Consider the following 18,480-nt stretch of genomic DNA (forward strand, 5'->3'; position numbering starts at 1 on the left):
GCTCTTGGCATGCACTTCCCTCTGCCTGCAACAGTTGCACCCCTACATTGATTACCAACAGATTTAGTGGCAGTAGACACAGTAACATTTGTTTCTCTTTCATTCAATAACATGGCTCCTATTTTGCTCTCTAGGCTCATCAAGCATCACATCAAGCTCAGTTTCAGAACTGGAATCCCCACCATCAGTGTCTACATTTCTAATATCCTGTTGAGACACAGAAGAGAATTGAGGGCCTTTGCATTTGGTTATATGCTTGAAACTCTAACATTAACCATCCTGGGTGACAATGCTATTCTTGTTAATCTTAAAATCTTTGATGAATTTAGAGAATTGCTCTTGCCTTGATACGCTTGCCTTGGCAGCTGTATTCTAACATAATCAGCCACAGGAATATTAGCTTGGCTAACACAATGCTTTTGATCATACCTTTCCTTAGGTTTGGATTGACTTTTAATTACTTTCAATCTTACTTTCTCAAAGACAGGCTTATGCAAAGTGCTAAAAAAAATCTTATATTTGGTTTTGGGCCACCATGGAATTATAGGGAATGAAGGATTCATTCCCTTAAATAACAGGAATGGTGAGACTCCTGTGCCAGAGTTGAGAGTGATTCTATATGCACGTAATCTCTCACACACAGGTAGGATGAAAGGAATGTCACCCACCATGACCAAATGGATGCTCTCTTCCAAATACCTATTGAAGAACTCAACTTGTCCACTGCATTAAGGGTCATAGAGTGCAGGTCTGGCATGTTTGGTAAAGTGTGTGAGTAAGAAACTTGAAATATCAGTAGACATACATTTAACCCCATTGTCATGGACTATGACTTCAGGAAACCCTTCTCTGCTGAAAACTTCCAGAAGAATTTCAGTTAACATTACGTCTGGTCATTTGGAATGATTATCAATCAGAAGGATAGCAAATCACAAGTTTTCTGGAAGAATCTTAAAAGGTCCAAAAATATCCACACCCACCATTTGCCATGCAAACAGTGGGCATGTTACACTTTGCATGGATATTTCCTTAGTTCTACAATTCTTACCTGCCACATAACAAATCTCACATTCATTGCCCTACCAATCGGTCTGCCTCAGCATTCATACCTGGCCACCAATAATGCTCTTGTAACACATTATTTAATGCCAACAGTCTCATGTGCCCTACATGACACATTCTCAATAATTGTTCACTTATTCTGATCGGAGAAATGCATTTATCATTCCTAAATGCAAAATCGTGAAAACTCAATTCGGAAGTCTACTGGGCAAATGATTGAAGTGCCCCAGTAAGACTCTTTTTGGATAGCCAGACTTCACATATGTATTTCTTTACTAACTTAAGTTCATCTTCCTTCATATCCTTATCCATACCTGCATGTTCCTTTAATGCTTCTCCGTGCACCAAGCATGTATCATTTACACTGGCTACTACATCAAAGTTCTCATTTTCAAAAACCTTGTTTCGTCCTCCACCACAAGGCAATCTAGAAATACAATTGGCATTGCTGTTTTGTCTTCTGAGAACAAAAGAGACATTCAAATTCTATTCTCGCAGTTTTGACCACACAAACGAACATTCTGAGCAGTAGAGTTTCTTCCACCACCAGGTGACAAAATGTTAACCAACGGTTTGTGATCTATATGTAATGGAAATATGTTACTCCACACAATATGTCTGAAGTAGTTGATTACCCAAACACTGGTGAGAACATCACTTTCTATGGCAGAGTATCTTCCATCTGTTTCACTCAAATACTTCAAGGCGCATGCCACCACCCATTCTGAGCACCCAGCTTTGAGTTAAGATGGCCCCACGGCCGTCATCCCTGTCGTTCAATATGTTGTCATTTAATGCTCTTAAATCCTTACAAAGTCTAAGAGTTCCGTTGATTTTCTTAGCTAGTACTACTGGTGACCCCCAATTGGAGGCTTCTGTTCCCTCAATAATGATATCTGCGTGCATGCAATTCAATAACTTTAGGAGTTTTTTTCTGACACTAAATGGTACACCTTTTACTTTCTGTTTCACTGGTACAGCTTTGTTCTTCAGCTTTATTTCATGTTCAAATCCCACAAACTTTCCGATTTAATAACTGAACACTTGAGGAAAGGCAGGAATTCATTGTTCTTTTATATTGTCTTAGTTCACTACCAAAACAGCGTCATCCATGTTGGGATTCAAGGTGATTTTTAGTTGCCTTTGATCTTTCCACCCCAAAACAGTAGCCCCTTTGCACACAACATATATCCTAATCATGACAGATCTTCCTTTGAAAGTAGTTTTAGCCACAAATTACCCTTCAAAATTAATCTTTTGTCCATCAAATGTGACTGACCCTTAGTCCGGTGGCATAATTTGTCTCACTAGAGATTTCAGTTTAGAATCAAAGAAAGACTTGGAGATAATTGGAAATGATGATTATGAAAGGGATATAAAGATGGCTTTACTACTTCATCCTTATCCTCAAATTCCTCCACCTGTACATTGGGATCATGTTTCTCTTTACCATATCCTCCATCTCTACCTCTTCTACACCTTCCAATGTTTCTTCCACAATGTTAGACACTCTGGCAGGGTTTTGTTTTTCATTATCACAGTACACCTTGTTAGAAATATCCTCTTCTCCTACATATGCCACATTCTAAATTAGTTGCAGGACAAAGCTTTATTAGAGGTAAGATGTGAGGGACTACCACATCTATGACAGTAAGATGTATTCTTAAGACATCTCTGTTTGGTAACTTTTTTCACACCTTTTTTCCCTTTCAAATAACACACCTCATTCTCCATATTTGAAGAACAATTTTCATTCAACTCTTTGACACAACTTATTGACTGTTCAATCACCTTTGCTAATGTAATTACTTCTTCCCACATGACCCACAACGTTTATTGAATTGTTTTATTGTTTGTGTTTACCATGAGTTGGTCACCTATCATCTCATTAGTGTTAACTCCAAATTGCAAGTATTAGAAACACTTCTTAACCCCTTCGATGCTCATGACGGAGCGGTTCCGTCATGAGCATCGGTTGGGCTGTGCTTATGACGGAACCGCTCCGTCATGAGCACAGCCCCTGGGGGAAGCGCTGGCGCTCCCCCCCTGGGGCATCGATCCTGCCCCCACAGAGGGGGATGGCAGCGGAAGAGTTTCCGCTGCCACCCCTGAGCCCCCCCACGCTTCCCCATGATGTTAGCGTGCACAGCGCGCGCCGACGTCATCAGGAAGCGTTGGACGCGCTGGAATTCATTTCTTCCAGCGCGTCCAACGAAGAAGGTACGTTTTTTGCTCCGGTGTGGCGGGGGGGGGGTGAATTGGGATGCCTGGAGGCATCGGGGGAGAGGAAAGAGTATTTCCTCTCCCCTGATGTCAATGTTGGGCATTCCTGCTTCACGATCGTGCACAGCGTCGCGATCGTGGAGCAGGGATGCCCCACTAGACACCAGGGATGTCTTTTTTGTGTTTAGGAAGCAACCCCTTGGGCAAGGGTCGCTTCCTTGGGCCCCATAGTAATGTTTAGACTTTTCTGCTCCCCCTGGGGGCAGATCGGTCGTTTTTGTTGCTGTTTCTGCTCCCGGGGGGGGGGGGGCAGAAAAGCCCACTAGACACCAGGGATGTATTTTGAAGTGTTAGGAAGCAACCCCTTGGGCAAGGGTCGCTTCCTGGGGGTGAAAAATTAAATTCAGACTTTTCTGCCCCCCCTGGGGGCAGATCGGTCATTTTTGTTGCCGTTTCTGCTCCCAGGGGGGGGCAGAAAAGCCCACTAGACACCAGGGATGTATTGTTTAGTGTTAGGAAGCGACCCCTTGGGCAAGGGTCGCTTCCTGGGGGCAAAAAATTATATTCAGACTTTTCTGCCCCCCCTGGGGGCAGATCGGTCGCATAAGTCACCGTTTCTGCTCCCAGGGGGGGGGGCAGAAAAGCCCACTAAACACCAGGGATGTCTTTTCTAGTTGTAGGAAGCGGCCCCTTGGGCAAGGGTCACTTCCTGGGTGCCAAAAATTTTATTAAGACTTTTCTGCCCCCCCTGGGGGAAGATCGGTCGCATCAGTCGCTGTTTCTGCTCCCAGGGGGGGCAGAAAAGCCCACTAGACACTAGGGAATTAGGTTAAATAAAAATGGAAGTGACCCCTTGGGCAAGGGTTGCTTCCAGCGGGCAATTTTTTATAATATGTATTTGGACCCCCACCCCTGGACAGATTAGCCTGGTTTTTTTTCCTGCTGTTTTCTGCCCCACCTGGCACACAACCCAATTGACCATTTGGGTAGTTACAAAGGCCATTTTGATGTCGCCTCACTACGTTTTGGGCCCTTGCCTGCCGCGGGTACTTGGGCCTCCCACACAAGTGAGGCACCATTTTTACCGGGAGACCTGGGGGAACGCTGGGTGGTGCTAAATTTGTGTAAGCCCGGTGATGCCACAACTTTCCCACCCCAAAATGTGGGGAAAAAGTGATTTTTTCAGCTAAAATTGATGTTTGCAGGGGATTCTGGGTAAGGAAACGCTGGGGGATCCACGCAAGCCATACCTCCCTGGAAGCCGCCGGGTGTCTAGTTTTCAGAAATGTATGGGTTTGGTAGGTTTCCCTAGATGGCCGCCGAGCACCGGGCCAAAAACTCAAGTGACCCCCGTTGCAAAACCATGTGGTTTTGCGATAGGCCATTTTGATGTCGCCTCACTACGTTTTGGGCCCTTGCCTGCCGCGGGTACTTGGGCCTCCCACACAAGTGAGGCACCATTTTTACCGGGAGACCTGGGGGAACGCTGGGTGGTGGTAAATTTGTGTGAGCCCAGTGATGCCACAACTTTCCCACCCCAAAATGTGGGGAAAAAGTGATTTTTTCAGCTAAAATTGATGTTTGCAGGGGATTCTGGGTAAGGAAACGTTGGGCGGATCCACGCAAGCCATACCTCCCTGGAAGTCGCCGGGTGTCTAGTTTTCAGAAATGTATGGGTTTGGTAGGTTTCCCTAGATGGCCGCCGAGCACCGGGCCAAAAACTCAAGTGACACCCGTTGCAAAACCATGTGGTTTTACGATAGGCCATTTTGATGTCGCCTCACTACGTTTTGGGCCCTTGCCTGCCGCGGGTACTTGGGCCTCCCACACAAGCGAGGCACCATTTTTACCGGGAGACCTGGGGGAATGCTGGGTGGTGGTAAATTTGTGTGAGCCCCGTGATGCCACAACTTTCCCAACCCAAAATGTGAGGAAAAAGTTATTTTTTCAGCTAAAATTGCGGTTTGCAGGGGATTCTTGGTAAGGAAACGTTGGGGGATCCACGCAAGGCATACCTCCCTGGAAGCCCCCGGGTGTCTAGTTTTCAGAAATGTATGGGTTTGGTAGGTTTCCCTAGGTGCCGGCAGTGCTAGGGTTCAAAAACTACAGCTAGTCACTTTGCCAAAAAAGGGTCATTTTTCACTGCAAAATTGAGGTGTGACCACGTTGCGTTTTGCGCCGTTTCCTGTCGCGGGCACTAGGCCGACCTGCACAAGTGAAGTACCATTTTTCTCGTAGGTCTTTGGGCAACACGAGGTGGGTGGAAAATTGTGGATCCACGCAGATTCCAGAACTTTCCATCACAGAAATGTGGGGAAAATGTGTTTTTTTTGTCAATTTTTTACGTTTGCAAGGGATTCTGGGTAACAGACCATGGTGGGAGGCACTCAAGTCACCCCATCCTGGATTCCCCTGGGTGTCTAGTTTTCAAACATATATAGGTTTGCTAGGTTTCCCTGGGTGCCGGCAGGGCCAGGGTTAAAAAACTACAGCTAGTCACTTTGCCAAAAAAGGGTCATTTTTCACTGCAAAATTGAAGTGTGACCACGTTGCGTTTTGCGCCGTTTCCTGTCGCGGGCACTAGGCCGACCCGCACAAGTGAGGTACCATTTTTCTCGTAGGACTTTGGGCAACGCGAGGTGGGTGGAAAATTGTGGATCCACACAGATTCCAGAACGTTCCATCACAGAAATGTGGGGAAAATGTGGGTTTTTTTTGTCAATTGTTTATGTTTGCAAGGGATTCTGGGTAACAGACCATGGTGGGAGGCACTCAAGTCACCCCATCCTGGATTCCCCTGGGTGTCTAGTTTTCAAAAATATATAGGTTTGCTAGGTTTCCCTAGGTGCCGGCAGGGCTAGGGTTCAAAAACTACAGCTAGTCACTTTGCCAAAAAAGGGTCATTTTTCACTGCAAAATTGAGGTGCGACCACGTTGCGTTTTGCGCCGTTTCCTGTCGCGGGCACTAGGCCGACCCGCACAAGTGAGGTACCATTTTTCTCGTAGGACTTTGGGGAATGCGGGGTGGGTGGAAATTTATGGATCCACGCAGATTCCAGACCTTTCCACCACAGAAATGTGGGGAAAAAGTGTTTTTTTTGTCAATTTTTAGGTTTGCAAGGGATTCTGGGTAACAGATCATGATGGGAGGCAGTCAAGTCACCCATCCTGGATTCCCCTGCGTGTCTAGTTTTCAAAAATGTATAGGTTTGCTAGGTTTCCCTAGGTGCCGGCAGAGCTAGGGTTAAAAAACAACAGCTAGACTCTTCACAAAAAATGTGTAAATTTTCAGTGTGAAAATGTGGTGTGTTCTCTTTAGGTTTTGAGCCCCTTCCTGTCGTGGGCACTATGCCTACCCACACAAGTGAGGTACCATTTTTATCGGGAGACTTAGGGTAGTTCAGATTTGTAAAGCAACTGTTATTACCTATTGATTTTTGATGCATTTCTCCCTTCCAAATGAAAAACATTGTGTAAAAAAAAAGTCAGTTTGAAAAATGACTAATAATTGTCATGCAAGTATGAGTATTCCCAATTTCGAAAATGTCAAAATATGCACTGTTTCTAAACTCTGTAATTTGTTCCGATTTCAGAAATACATAGGTGTCTTTCATACCAATTTTTCCATGTATACATTTTCACACAGTAATTGCTATATACCCGGAACAAAAAAAAAAAACATTTCAAAATGCTGCTCAGTTTTTTACTCTGGGTTCGTTAGACTCTTAGTGAACCTACAAGTCCTATATATCCCCACAACCAGGAAGGTCCAGCGGATGTAACGGTACATTGCTTTCAAAGAGATGTCATAATTAGAAGAAGTTACAGGTGAAAACGTTGACACAAAAGGCTGTTTTTTTTTTAACACATTTTAAATTTTTCCTATATTTAACTGTTAGTTTCTATAAAGAAACCTTGATGGATCTACACAAATGACCCCTTGCTGAATTCAGAATTTTGTCTACTTTTCAAAAATGTATAGCTTTCCAGGATCCATTATTGCTTTTCTTCCCATTTCTACCATTATCTGGAAGGAGGTTGAAAGCACAAAAAATAGCAAAAATAGGGTATGTCCCAGTAAAATGTCAAAACTGTGTAAACAATGTTGGATTTCTGACAAATATCTGTCATTCCCTAAAAGCTGGAGAAATGGTGATTTCAGCCCCACAAACCCTTTTTTGATATCATTTACAGAGAAAAACCCAGACGCTTTCATTTGCAGCCACTTTTCCCCATTTTTCAAAATTTGCTGTATTTTGACTAATTTCTGGGAACCCTCTAGGAGAATCCACAAACCCTGGGTACCTTTAGAATCCGCATGATGTTGGAAGAAAAGGACGCAAATTTGGCGTGGATACCTAATTAGGTCAAAAAGTTACAGGGGCCTAAGCGCGCACTACCCCAAATAGCCCAAAAAAGGCTTAGCACAGGAGGGGAAAAGGCCTAGCAGCGAAGGGGTTAATGCAGTACAAAAATCCATCACAAATTTCATTTTACATGTGCTTCCTTGTGTAAAAATGGTTCTTTTCCAATGTGGAGCGAATGATAGGTTTAAATCTTGCCTCCAATTTCAACATTGCCTCCTTGAATTCAGTACATTCATCTTCCCCTGCAGGGACTTCTATTTTAGGGAGAGATCTTAATATGTATCTTACCCTTCGGAACCCAGAGAATTAAATAAAATAAATTTCCTTCTCTCTACTGGTATTCTATTACCCTCAATTTCCACTAGCTAAGTACTAAATTCTTATTTCCATTTTTCACATGGTATGAACGACTTTTGTGGACAATCTTTTTGCATTTTACTTTGAGGTAAGAGCCAAGAGATTAGCTTGTGCAATATAGATCTTCCCATGGTTTCTCAAGAATAGTCATGAAACAGTGTAATAAAATATATGTAGTAATACAGTACTGCACAAGCCTCACCAAGTAAATCTCAATACTCAAAACAATATATATATTATAACTAACATAAATCATATACATATTATAACTTAGCAAATATATTTCTCTCCCTCATTTATATACACACATATATATATTATCTACTGGCGGTCACCAGTAGATAGTTATAGTTAGGACCGTGTTTCCATAGGAAATCCGCAACATTCTATTTGGAATAACTTTGGCGCCGGTTGACGAATCCTCGCGAAATTTTCAAAATAGGTGGGGCGCTCCGCTCCGCTCCTACCCTAAAAGTCTCGGGGGGATTCGTCAAGCGGGGGCTGAGAAAAAAGGGGGGTCCCAAAACGCGTTTTCCCCATGCAATTTTCCATAGGGACCTTTAGTCCAAGGTACAGCCCGAACAGCTGAACAGAATTACTTGAAGTTTGGCAGAGAGGTAGTCCTCAGGTCAGGGATGTGCCTTTTGCAGGTCTGGTGTCAATCTGTTCAGTAGTTCCTGAGAAAATCAAAAGTAAAATCATATATATATGTGGGCGGAGCCTAACCACACATCTCATCCTGAGATCTGATTGGCCGTCAGCACTTCATCCAAGAAGTGTTGGCAGCCATCTTGGGACCAATATACATGATAGCACCTCATTAAAAAGCATTGCAGTTAATAGAAGGTTTTCAGACTTTAGTTACATTATAAATCATTTGTTGATGGTACCATACTCATTTTAGGAATTGTGGCATGTTCTAAGGTGATTTCACCATGTGAAAAAGCCTTCTGCTGGGATATCATGATTGAGAGAAAAATATTTTCTTATGCTTTTCCCACAGAGGTTTGGAAGGTGATCTATAAGCTAAACTGAGAGCTTATTTTCTGTAAATTCACATTATCTTTCTCAGTCATGTGAGAAGTAAAACATGTACATCCAACAAGGGCAGAGACTGTCAGTTGATTCCTTTGTGTTCTACTGCAGCTTCCCAGAGTGTTCCAAAGAACAACTAGAGCGCTAACAGTCCTACTTATGATAAACGTATGGCACACCTGAAGCCATCTTGCTTGGATTAAAGTGGTAACTCTTAAAACATTTAATTTAAAAAGGAACACAATGAGGGGGTTCATTTTTCCATAAAAAGTATGATTAGTGCTGCAGAAAGAAAAATTAGGGCACATTTTGAGTGACTTCTCAAATCCTCTTCTATTTCATTAAAAAATTCTGACATGCAGACTGAAACATGCACTTTCAATACCAGCAGTAGTTTTCCCTGGTGAGCAGTAGCTTTACTACAGTGATCTAATGAGCAAAAAGAGTGCTAACATTCTGAATTTATGGCAAATGTGTGACACATCTGAATGCCTTTGGAATCAAAGTAAAAAACTGAAAGTATTTCCTACTGAGGAGACTGCAGTAAATGAGGAAATTAGGAAACTTCATAACAAATAAGTCTGCCAAGATGGCCACCAGAGACAAAAGAGCCCAAATGTAGCCCAAATATCACCCAGATGTAGCCCAAGTATAGCCCAATGACAGAATGTCCCAGAGTGTTCTTAAAAACAACTAGAGCGCTTACTGTCTTCATTATGACAAAAGTATGGCACACCTGAAGCCATCTTGATTAGAATAAACTGGTAACACTTAAAACATTTAATTTAAAAAGGAACACAATGAGGGGGTTCATTTTGCCATAGAAATTATGATTAATGCTGAAGAAAGAAAATGAGGGCACATTTTGAGTGACTTCTCAAATCCTCTTCTATTTCATGAAAAAATTCTGACATGCAGACTGAAACATGCACTTTTAATACCAGGAGCAGACTTCCATGGTGAACAGTAGTTTTACTACAGTGATCTAATGAGCAACTAGAGTGCTAACATTCAGAATTTATGGCAAATGTGTGACATATCTGAATACCTTCATGATGGAATCAAAGAAAAAAACTGAAAGCATTTCCTACTGAGGAGACTGCAGTACATGAGGAAATTAGGAAACTTCATAACAAATAAATCTCCCAAGATGGCCACCGGAGACAAAAGAGCCCAAATGTAGCCCAAAATCACCCAGATGTAGCCCATATATAGCCCAATGACAGAAGTGTGCAAAACACTTATTATTTTGTGTTTTTGCAGTGTTATATAGTGCAGACTTGTCAGGTATTGGAGTGCTTTACATGAGCATTGGTTACATCACACAAGAACAAATTCATTTTGGTTGTAGACATGGGGAGACTAAGTGATTTGACCAGAATCACAGAATGTCGAGCTGAAGCAGAAACTCCAACCTGGTTCCACAGTTGCAAAGTCTGCAGTTCTGGAAGTAACACCACATCCTCTCCCCTAAGTGTAACATTTAATCAAGTGGTCAACTGGATAAAAAAACATAAAGGTAACAAATAATTTAAAAGTGCTTTCTCGCTATTTGAAAACTCAGAAAATATGTCCTTATTTTAGTCTTTTAGAGCACTAACCATAATTTTGATGCCAATAAGACCCTCTTATATATGTAATTTCTAAAGGAAATGCTCTAGGTATTACAGTTTTGATTACATCAAGATGACATCAGGCGTTCCACACTTTTGTAATAAATATAGAATGTTAGCAATCTAGTTGTTCATTAGGATACTGTTGAGAGGCAGAGGCCATGGGCACGGACTCTGAAAATTGAAGGCAGGTAGGAGGGTGCAAAGGCAACAATTTAACCACACTGAGCAGGCAGGAAGGGCCGTGGCAGCACAACAGACTATGGAGGGCAGTGGAAAGGGGGGCAGGGGCAACAAACCAACAATACAGGACTTGCAAGAGAGGCTGTGGCAATGTAATAGACCATTGTGGGCAGAAGGAAGAGGCAATGGTAGTACAACCATACATGCCAACAGACCCGATTCAGCCAGGAAACGTCCAATGTTTTTAAGCTCAAATGGGCTTTATTTTATCTGTCTCCTGTCTACAATCTCCTCTTTTTCAATGTAACTCAAAGGGGAAAATCAATACCCCAGTTTTTTTTCAAAATCTCCCTCTTACCAAGTTCAAAATGTTCGCAAGTATAATACATTGGATCATGGAAGGAAATGGGGTAGGGACATGGACTTGGATAACAGAGGACAGGAGGGACATGGAGAGGTGCAACAAACTGACCCTGCAGGGCAGGCATTAGGGTTTGCAGCAGCACAATACACCACACAGGGCATGCGGGACGGGAGTGCAGCACAAAAATCCATAGAAAGCAAGAGGGAGGGGACAGGACCATGCACATGGACAACAGAGAACAGAGGGGCAAGAGGCAGGACCATAATGGACAGACAGGAGAGAAAGCTGCAGCATAACAGACCATAAAGGGCAGGAGGGATGGATCAGGGGCATTACAATGGAACAGACAAGCCAGGAGGGAGGGAGTAGGGGTCTGCACATGTAAACAGAGGGCTGGGGGCAAGGGGGCAGGGCAGGAGCAGCAAGATAGCCATGGAGGTCAGGCAGGATGGGCACTAGAAGCAAGACACACCATGAAGAGCAACAGTGAGACTGTGATGGTATACACACAGACCATGGAGGGAAGGTGGGAGGGGTTCAGGGGCAGCTAACTGACCACACAGGGAAGGTGGGAGGGGCCATGGCAGCACAGAAGATCATGCATGGCAAGTGTGAGGGTTAGTGGTAGCACAATGGCTATGATGGGCACGAAGGAGGGTGCAGGGGCATGCACAAAGGACGATGGAGGATAGAAGGGAGGGTCAGGACCTGTGCACAGACAAGAAAGTTCAGGGGAAGGGGCCTCACAACAGACCGCACGGGGCAGGCAGGCAGGAGGAGCAGTTGCAGCACAACAGACCAGGGAGAGCAGAAGGGTGTGGCAGTACAATGGACCATGTAGGACAGGAGGAAGAGGATAGGGGCATGGCATGTGGACAGGCAGGGTGGAGGTGGCAGGGACAGGTTACAGTCATCTGACAATGCAAGGCAGGTGGGAGGGGAGTGGCAGCTCAACAGAACACTCAGAGTAGATAGGAGTGGCAGGTCCATGGAACAAGGTGGGCAAAAAGGATGGAGCAGGGGCATGCACAAAGACATCGGAGGGCAGGGGGAAGGAGAATAGGGGCAGCAAGCTAAGCACAGAGTTTAAGCAGGAGGTCAATGATGGGGCATAGAATTGGGCAATGAAGGGCAGGAGGAGTGGACTGGTACATCATACTAAATTGAGGGCAGTGGCAGCACATCAGACCATGCATGGCAGGAGGGAGGAGGCTAGTCCATGGATTCACACAACAGAGGATAGGGAGGAGGGGGATGGGGCAGCAAGCTAACTGTTCAGAGAAGGCGGGTATTAGGAACTTAATTGTTTTTAAAACGTGTGTCTGTGCAAACTACTTAAAATATGAACAAGTATGCAGCATAATCTCACTTTTATTCAGGAAGAAGAGGACGTTTGTGACTGTGACTCGGGGCTCACTTGGCAGAAACACCCCCTGACCCTCCACCCCCTATCGCAAAATGTAATGCCCGTGAAAAGGGTAGGTGAACACAGTGTTATATAGAACATAGTCCTGAGAGCACGATTGAAAATGAAAACTAGATATAGTGTATGGTATAAACTATGCACCAAAAAGTGTGATACAAGATGAACCGGGAGTGAAATATAATATGCAATACATTGTGCGCAATGACAGATTCATTGGAGAGCGCGAGATAGCACAGGCACTAGCGCGTGCTATGCGATATGCGCCTTGGAGTGTAATATGCACAGGGCAGTGTTGTGTAACCTAACTAGTCTCTAAAGTTGTAATATAAAATATGTGCTGGGGAGTGTAACGTTGCATATGCACTGTGACAAAGATATGGATCCCAGATTGTAATATGTATGGCATAGCACTGTGCGTTATAACATAGGCATCGAGGAAGGCACGTTAGATGGGGCAATATAAGCCGTGCGAAGACAAGTGTGGCATGACATTTTCACGGGGTGGTGTTACAGTGCACATGGGCTAGAGAGTGTCATAGCATATGCACTAGCTAGTGGAATACAACACAGAGGTGTGTGGCACTCAGCAGGCAATGGTGGGTGTAAGGCAGCATTGGGCTCTGCCAGGAGCGCGCTGTGACTCTCAAGTGATGTTCGTTCCCTTTGCAGAGAGTAAAATAAAAAGTATTACACATCCGGCAGTGGATGTGTGTTTTATTAACCGTGAGGGGGGTTTCTTGCATAGTTTTGGTCGGATTTTTGTCGAATCCCCTTTGAATGGCTTGGTGTGCATGTGTATTAAATGTGCCCGTCAATAGCTACCCATGTGTGTATAAATAAACGACAAGGGTGTCTACCGGGATTAGGCACGGTAGGGCATCAGACATGTCAGAGCTTCACTAGTGGTGTAAATACATTCCACGTGGATTCATTGTATGCATAGTCGCCTTTTAATGAATATCACGCAAATCGTCATGGTGATAGGTACGTACGGTTTGTCCAGCATGTCCTAGGTGTGTCTATAAATATATATTTTTTAAAAATAATAAAAAACTGTGGCCGGCCCTGGGGATTGGGTTCAAAAAAATATAATTAGGAGACAGGCCCTGGGGGATGGGGTCATCAGGGCCAATAAATTTGAATAATATGGGGAACCACACAGCCCCCCTTCTTAAAAAATTAAAATAAATAAAAGACTGGCATCGTGCCGGAGGCCACGCCCCCTCCTTGCAGCACTCTGCAAACGCGCCCCCTGCGAGTTGTAAATTGGGGCATTAATTCCTCTTCAATACTGAGGGTCCCTGAGGGCCAACTAGCCCAACAGTCATCCCAGTGTGCACCAGGGAGCTGCGCTGCAGACAGGTGTTCTGAGGCAACGCCCCTTTTTTACACCTCTATGCAACGCAGCTCTGTGGCGCTTCCTGGAGGTACCTAGTGGGCTAGTGTGACCCTAGGGCCCCCTAGGATTCAAGGGGACTTAATCTCTCAACTTAGAACAGCCACAGGGCGTGTTTACACAGTGGTGAAGGGAGGGGATGGGGCCTGAGGTGACGTGTGCAAACACGCACTATGGCACGTTTTAAATTGGGGATATAATTTTCCTTCAATACTGAGGGCCCCTGGGGGCTAACTAGCCCACCAAGTGCTTCCAGTAAGCGCCACTGAGCTGCATTGCAGAGAGGTGGTCCAGGCCGTGCCACTTTTTACACCTCTCTGCAACGCAGCTCTGTGGCACTTACTGGAGGTACCTAGTGGGCTAGTTGGACCCTAGGAATTCAAATGAACTTAATCTCCCAACTAAAATCGTACACAGGGCGTGTTTACACAGTGGTGAAGGGAGGGGACGGGGCCTGAGTTAACGTGTGCAAAAACGCCCTGTGGCCTGTTTTAAGAGGTAGTTTTAATCCCCCTGCCCTATTATATACTAGGGGCTTACAGAGGAGGTCATGCTAATCACAGGGGGACCCCAACGCATAATGTTCCCTAGTGTATGTAGGTGTTTTCACTGTATTCTAAGTGTCTTTTAACATAGCACTGGCTCTAGGACTGGTTAGTCAGACTCATTTACCACCAGTATCCGTCTGAAAAAGTTGAGGGTACAGGATGATTTTGCAACAAGGCTTCGTTCTGCTCTTCTTTTTGTTCTTTCTGCACGTTATCCTTCTTCCTGCACTTTTCTTCGTCTTTGAGAACTTCTGTTGCTTCTTTCTGCACTTCTTTTTTTTCTTTCTGTGCATTTTTTCTTCTTTCTTCACATGTCCTATCTCTGTAGGCATAGTTAGAAATTAGCATTTAAAAAACCTTTGAAATTCTAGTTCAGTGATGTCGTGAGTGATGTCACTGACCATGTCATGAGTGATGTAATATGTGACGTCATCAGCAGTGCATTGCGGGCGCGCGAGTTATAGTTAGCTGAACTAACTATAACAGGGGGATTTCAATGGTTTTGTAGAAGTGAAAAGTCCAGCTAACTATAACACCCCTGAAACCTATGGTTTTTTCAGTGAATTTCTGAGGTTTTTTAAATGCTAATTCCTAACTATAACGTGCCTGAAACCTATGGTTTTTTCTGTGAATTTTATATATATATATACACAACAAAAGAGGTTGCCCACAGTGAGAACGTCCCTGTTAGCCAATCTACAAGATAAAGGATTCAAAGCTCTCTTGTGTGTGGCATTTCTACAGCGGCAACCTCATGGATTGATTTGTAGCGGCTGGCTCAGCCGCAGAAATGCCCTGCTGCTGTGTGAGCAGACCGCCAGCGCGGGACTTCCTTCGCTGATTGGGACAGAAAGTTCTTTTTTGTGGGAGCAGAAAGGCAACAGCAGCAGGGTCTTCCCTTCATCACGTGACCCACTTGGGTAAAAAACATTTATTTTATTTAACAAATTGCAGCAGTACCCACTGGGGTGAAATATTGGGGAACTACAGGGACCATGAGGCTTTGTGGCCATGCCCAACGGGGCGGGACCCAGAACTATATCAGGTGTTCCTCATTGCAGCCGTGACTTTTGTTGCCAGTGATCAAGGGCAGAGTGCTGAATGAAACACGTTTGGCAATTTCATGTGCACAAGAGGAGGGGAGCTGTCTCTGTGAAATCGGATAATGAAAGTATCAGGAGAAATACCCATACAGGAATCAAGTTCACTCTGGGGGAAGAGCTAAACATTTTAAAACAAAAGCAGACGAGACACATTGAGACCACGCAATCAGGGGCCAGCTGCAAAACAAAATCCAAAAGGCGAAGGGAGCGACGCCAGGCAAACCGAAAAAGGAGAATACAGGAAACGGGGCCGTGGCAGGTGAAGGAGACAGTAGGGGATGCCAATATTGGCAACATCACCACCAATAGCTCCACTATTGAATATGATGCCAAAACCATTATCAATCTGGCCAATGTAAACCTTTCGGCAGCAGAAGCCCAAATTTTATCTCTTGGTTTGTCTCACTGTCTGGAGTCCAACTTTCAATACACCACCACGCGTGTGGATATTTATCAGTACATTCGGAAACTCAAATTACTTAAATTCCACCAGCTGAGATCTTCTATAGACCAGACTGAAAGGAACACTCAAAATTTGGTAACAGATAACTACTCTGGTCTCATGGTCTCAGATCTGGGGATCTATCAGGACCTTTGTGAGTTGGGTGAAGAAGCCCAAGCCAGCAGTTCCAACCTGTCCCCCTTGGGTGCGTGTGCTAGACCCACGACACCGTTCAGAAGCAAATCAAAATTTGTGCCGGTCATGGCTAGAGATGGTTTGGACGCATTCAGTGAACACGTACTTAATCAAATCAAAAAACTGAACTACATCATTAACAGACCAGACAGAAAATATACCAACAAAGAAAGAAAATACAACCAATTGATTTCTAAACTACAAAAAGAAAATGTTGTTATCAGGAACTCTGACAAGGGTGGGAATATCGTTTTGTGGCCTATGGAGGAATACATGAAGGAAGCTCATACCCAGCTCAGTGATGTAGAATGTTACAAAAAAAGTACTCCTGCCAAATATAAGAACACACAGGAAGCGCTTTTCAAATACCTTTTGGCATGGAAAAGCCGGGGACTCCTTAGCGGGAATGAGTATAAATTTCTCAAAAGAGAACACCCTTCGGTCCCTGTAATTTACTTTATACCTAAGGTACACAAAAACATTGAAAAAAACCCCGGCAGACCTGTGATGGGCCACTGGAAAACCTATCCAGGTATATCGACTACTTCCTGCAGCCATATATGAAGAACTTAAAATCATATATTCAAGATACATGTGACTTTTTGAACAAAATCAACAATTTGAAATGGAGCTCAGATTATCTTTTAATTACGTTGGATGTGTGCTCATTATACACATGTATCCGTAACAAAGATGGCTTGAGGGCGGTCGAACATTTTCTATGCAGCAGATCTATCATATATGCCCAGAACACTAGAATGCTATTGGATATGTTATTATTCTGTCTAGAAAACAATCTCTTTCTCTTTAATGGACAAATGTATCAGCAGACGCAGGGGGTGGCTATGGGGGCCAGTTTTTCTCCCAGCTATGCCTGCATCTTCATGGGCTGGTGGTAGGAACTGGTCCTCATGCGCCAATTTGAACAGATTTACAATAACAATGTGATTTGTTGGTTTCGTTTCATTGACGATTTATTTATTGTGTGGAAGGGGACTGAGAATGAAGCTATTGAATTCATTGATCAGATTAATCATAATGACATTAACTTAAGGTTCACCTCTACTATCAGCAAGCAAAAAGTGACTTTCTTGGATGTGCAGGTTACAGTGGAGAATAATAGTTTAACTACTACTCTATTTAGAAAGCCAACTGCAGGGAACACTGTTCTACATGCATCAAGTGCCCATCCTCCCCATTTAATCAAAAGTATACCATATGGGGAGATGCTCCGTATACGCAGAATATGTAGTAGTGAGGAGGACATGAAAATCAAGCAGGCAGAGAGTCGTGCTAGGTTCTTAGCCAGAGGGTACAATACAGGAATAGTGGATGCAGCCATCAGAAGGTCACGTTCCAAGGCGAGGGAGGAACTTTTAGTATACAAGGCCAATTTATTACAACAAGGGGTCACTGCCGCCGCCCAACCTGTGAGATTGATTCTTTCATATTCCAAACACGAAAAACAAATCAGGAGTATAGTTAAGCTGAATTGGCATTGTATTCAAGATGACCCAGTAATAGGAAGTCACATGCTTGCCAACCCTTCGATCACTTTCAGAAAAACTAGAAGTATGGGAAATAAACTAGCTAGCAACAGACAAGATGATTGACATAAAGATATGTGGCTTACTGCCAGAAAAGGTTTTTTTAAGTGTTCCACTTGTAAAGCTTGTAAATTTGGCAACAATGTCAAAACATACACAACAGCTTTCTCGTCCAAGATCCGGGAGATCAAGCAACACTTAACATGTAGAACAGAGTACGTTGCGTATGTTCTAGAATGTAGTTGTCAACTTAAGTACATAGGGAGCACCAAGCTGGCTGCCCATAAGAGAATACTCCATATATAAGAGCAATCATAAATAAAGATCAAAATTATCCAGTTGCCAGACACTTTCAAGCTATTCACGATAGTGACCCCAGTCATCTCAAATACTATGTTATCGAGGCTATCCCAATTACCAAGAGGGGAGGTGATAGGGAAGCTAAGCTAAGACGTCTGGAAACCAACTATATACTGGAATTTGATTCTAAATATCCTGGAGGGCTTAACGCAACTGAAGACCTTTACACATATTTGTAAACCTTGCTAATCTCCCTCCTGACTTTGATCTGTTATTTCCCATCTAGAAAGTGAAATAATGAAATGTAATTTATTTATAT

This window comes from Triturus cristatus, chromosome 12 (assembly GCF_964204655.1).
Source record: "Triturus cristatus chromosome 12, aTriCri1.1, whole genome shotgun sequence".
NCBI classification, from domain to species: Eukaryota; Metazoa; Chordata; class Amphibia; order Caudata; family Salamandridae; genus Triturus; species Triturus cristatus.